This window comes from Panthera tigris, chromosome C1 (genome assembly GCF_018350195.1).
Source record: "Panthera tigris isolate Pti1 chromosome C1, P.tigris_Pti1_mat1.1, whole genome shotgun sequence".
Taxonomy (NCBI): Eukaryota; Metazoa; Chordata; class Mammalia; order Carnivora; family Felidae; genus Panthera; species Panthera tigris.
In genome coordinates, this window is record NC_056667.1 from 106,967,957 (window position 1) to 106,972,374 (window position 4,418).

General features: G+C 45.8%; 1 long non-coding RNA gene across 1 annotated transcript; it reads right to left on the reverse strand.

The window, feature by feature from the left end:
- Positions 1–2,121: 2,121 nt before the first annotated feature.
- LOC122240861 lies at positions 2,122–4,214 on the reverse strand. The gene is made up of 3 exons (XR_006220593.1): positions 4,128–4,214; positions 3,060–3,216; positions 2,122–2,334 (listed from the first exon to the last, which is right to left on the reverse strand). It is a non-coding gene; the product is annotated as an uncharacterized LOC122240861 (long non-coding RNA).
- Between the last annotated feature and the right edge of the window lie 204 nt (positions 4,215–4,418).

Genomic DNA, 4,418 nt, shown 5'->3' on the forward strand with positions numbered 1-4,418 from the left:
AATGGGAAGGAACTAACCAGCTGTGCCCCCACTGCACCACCCGCAGGCCTCCAATGGAGGCTTCATGGTGCAATGACCTAGGGTTTGCTCACCATGTGGCCAGAGCAGGGCTTGTCACCAGGTAGGCACCCATGAAGGATACATTCTGCCATGGGGCCTGGGGTGGAGTATTAAGAGCTCTACTGTGGACTCTTAAGTCTTCAGTCTTAGAAGAACCCTGGAATGGGGTCAGGTGAAAAGTCTTTCAAATTGGCTGCTCTTAACAACCTTTATTCTAGCAGCTGTTTAGAACCAAGTAAAAGTTCTATAGATGTCTAGAGGGCTTCACCTGGAAAGACAATGGGTTTCCTATTCCGAACACGGCAGTGCAGCAGCCTCAGTCTGAGTGTGTTGGTGGCAAGGAGAGGAGTAAAAGGGAAAGTTGAAGAGGAGAAAGAAGGTGAGGGTAGGCAACCATGAGTAGGAGGAAGAGGGAGAGAGCAAGGGAGGGAAAGAAAGGGACAGAGAAAGGACAGAGTGAAGGGGGAGGGAAGGAGGAGAGAAAGAGGGAGGAAGGAAGGTAGAGAGGGAGACTGGTTCAATTCTAGATGCTACTGACCTCAAATGCTGAGATTCAACTATAGCACCGCAGGTCATGGGGGGCATGTAGTGGTCATGGTATAGCTGGTGTGGGGTTTGGAACCTTGGTAGCTTGGGTTTGAATTCAAATTATAACAGAGAAAGAGCTCCCTATGCAAGTGTGTGTGGTTCTGCCTTTTGGGCTTGGTGGCTTCCCCTTTCTGCTCAAGGAGCAGGAGGGTGAGGTAGTGTCATGCGCACACTAATAAGGTGCACACACAGAATTGTGTCTTTCCACAATGTCAGCTTTATTCGATCATAAAGCAAAGTTAATCACTATTATAAAGCAATTTGAGGGTTCCAAATTCAATGACATTTCACCAAGTGATTAAACTTGGCTTCTTACCCAACACAGAGAGCAGAACATAAGACAAACCATACAACAAACAAGATGACAGAAAGTGTAGAAGCCAGTCTGTGGACATGCAGTCCTCTGGCCTTGGTCCGGTCCAGGACAGTTCATGGCACTTATTGCTTATTATGTTTAAGCAGTGAAGGATCTCAGTTCTGTTTGAGGATCAATTGGGCAGAGCCTTCAGCAGTAGCTGCCTTTTTGAAGTGGTCCGACATAGAGAGGTCATGTCTGAAGAGTCTGACAGTTTGCTGTAAAAATCCTCTCCTTTTTAAAGGGATTTAATCAGTCTTGCCCCCTCCTCTGTTTCTAATTATTGTCAGTTCTGGGGTGTCAGCTGATGCTGGTCCTAGCAGTACCTCCTAGCTGCAATATCTTTAACTGCATGTGTTATTGCTTGACCCAGGCCCCTGCTTGAGTGAGAGATCCCATTTTGCTCTCTACAGGTGGAATTAGGCATAGCTTTCAGGGGCCTCCCACGGCCTGGAGTCAGCAGCCACCCCAGCCCCTTCCCTTTTCTGACTTCTCATTTCTGGGCCATTCCCAGGTCGGGGAGGGGCAGAAACCCTCCCTGTAGGAGCCTCAAGGGGTCTTTTGGTCCTTCTCATTTGAGGTGGTTGCAAAGAACAAGGACTCTATTTCCCTGGCCAGGCTGTGTGTGCTCATCCAAGACCCTGGGCTGAGGTGACCCAAAATAGGCAACCTCCTGTCACTGCTCATCTCTGTCCCAAAAATCCAGGGGTGGCCTGTGGCGGTTGTTGGCTTCCACACCCAGCCCAAATATCTTTCAGAATTGAAGTTGAGCAAAAATAGTGTGGAAAGGAATAAATAAAATTATTTCTATTTGTGGAAGGCATCCTCCTATCTAGAGAAAAATCCCAAGTACTTCACAAACAAAAATACTAGAGTCAATAAACTAATTCTATAAAGTTGCAGAGGACAAGATAGACAAAAATCAGTTGTGTTTCTCTACACCAACAAAGACCAATTTGAAAAGGAAATTAAGAAAACAATTACACTTACAATAGCACCCCAAACAATAAAATATCTATAAATGAACTGATTCAAGGAAGCAAAGACTTTTACAGTGAAAACTATACAACATTGCTCTAAGAGATTAGAGAAAATTAAAGAAATAGCAAGACATCCCGTGTTCATGGATTAGATTTTATGGAGTGAAGGCGGCAATACTAACCAACGGGGTCTACAGATTCAAAACAAGTCCTATGAAATGTCTTTCTTCTGCATTTTCTATTGCTGTCAACCCCTTGCAGTACACTTCTCTTCAGGCATTGTGGTTTTCATCGCTTAACGTGAGATTGGGTCTTTTTCACATTTTCCATTTACCTGTTGAACATTCTGAACTGATGGAATACAATTATAAGAAACGCCTTAATGTCCTCCTCTGGTGATTCTCATACCTGTGTCAGCTTTGGGTCATTTTCAGATGATTGAACTGTCTCCTCATTAAGGGTCATTTCCCCTGTTGCTCTGCACACCTCAAAATCTTGGATGGAATGGCCAGTGGGAATGTTACCTTGTTTGGTTGCTGGATATTTTTGTGTTTTCTATAATCCTGAGCTTTGATCAAGGATGCATTTCAGTTACTTGGAAACAGTTTGATCATGTCTGGTGTTACTTTAATGATTTTTCAGTGGTCCTGAGCAGTGCTCAGCAAAGGGCTAATTAGGAGTTCCCAACACTGTGGCAAGACCTCCCTGAGTCCTCCTGCCTCGTGAGTAAGGGGGGTTACTTTTTCCAGTCTATCTGTTGGCAACAGGCTGTATTTCCAGTGCTGAGGTACAGGCTCTGTTCCCTCTAATCCTTTCACAAGATTGCTCCCTGACTTGCTGGAGTTGGCGCCCATGGAGGCACAGAGCAGGACTGTGCTGCACACTTAGGGCCCCCCAACAGCTCTTGCTAATTGACTTTCACAGCTCTGCCCTCCCCACCACATCGTCCTGTGGACTCGCAGCTCAGTGTCCTCAACTCCACATAGTACACTGGGCTCCTCTTCAGTTTCCCCTCCCTGCACCTTACTTGGAAACTCTCTCGAGGCAGCACATATGTTGTGTAGGGCTTGGCTCACCTGTGTGTGTTTCCAAGTGTCTGGAATTGCCGTCCTCTTTTGCCTGATGCCCAGTATCTTGGAAATCTGCATTTTGTATATCTTGTGTGGTTTTGTTTTGTTGTTATAGACAAAAGAGTAAATCCAGTTTCTGTGAGTCCATAATGGTGTGGTTCCCCTAAGTGAAAACCAAAGTTGGAAACCATCAATGTAAATTCTCAATAGAGACTTTTACAGAGTAAAAGCCACAGCCCCAGTGAAAACGTAAAGCCAGAAAACCCTTAAAACATATATTTACAAATCAATGCAGGGTTGTAAGGACAGTTTTTACTTGAGCCTGAGAGCAAGCACAGGGCCCACCACCTTTTGTCCCAGAGCTGATGGTGAAAACCCATCCTTTGTCCATGTGGCCAGAGTTGCCTCCTCTTTAGAGGTGTGTCAATCTCATTAAATCGTATTCTCCTGAAAGTCTTTTAAGGAAGGCCCAACACAAATGCTGTGGCCTGATGGGAAGTCTGGGTTTTGTCTTGAGTTTTCTGGGGATTGTTGTACAGGTAACAGCCAACCCCAACTAACTTCTCTTCTCCGGGAAGAGACACACAACAACCTCACCAAAGTTACACTTTCTTTCCTCCTAAAAGTGAACCCGTTTTCTTTACTGTCAAAAAGTAATTAGAAAACTACAAAAAGAAAAAAGGGGGGAAGAGCTATATATACCCAAAGACTTTATTTTTATTAAAATAAAACAGAACAAAGAAATTCAACAACTTTACAGAACCAAGTTTGATTTCCAAATCCCTACCAAAAAAAAAAAAAAAAAAAAAAGCATAAACTCAGCACACTTCTGTCACAAGACACACAACCAAGTTGCCCACCTTTAGGGAAATAACTGGCACAACCAAAACGCAATGGATAAGCCCAGCCCTGTAAAAACTACCTCCAGGGGTAGTATCTGTCCTGACTGGGTAGCATAGCTTCAATTTCCTCCCACCCCCATAGCCTCACATGCCTGACACTGAACACACACGGTCACTTGCTTCCCTGCACCCCAAAACCCTCTGCACCCACTCCCGTCTCAACCATCCTCACCCCACACAAGTCTTCCTCAGACAACCCAAGCAACAGCTCTGGGACTTCCACAGCCCCAGGAATTCTACCGCCCGGAACCGCCTGATTTACATAAGGTCACGCCCCATTCATGACGCAACAGGCCTCTCTTCCCCCTCCCCTCTTCCCCAGTCGCTCTCCCTACCCCTTCCCCCCAAAACCAGCGCGGGATGATTCAGCGTGGAATTGGGAAGCTCTCCATGACATTTCCAAAGCAGGGTCGTCGACTGCGCCAGGAGGAAAATGAGGCCCGACCTACGCGTGACCCACACT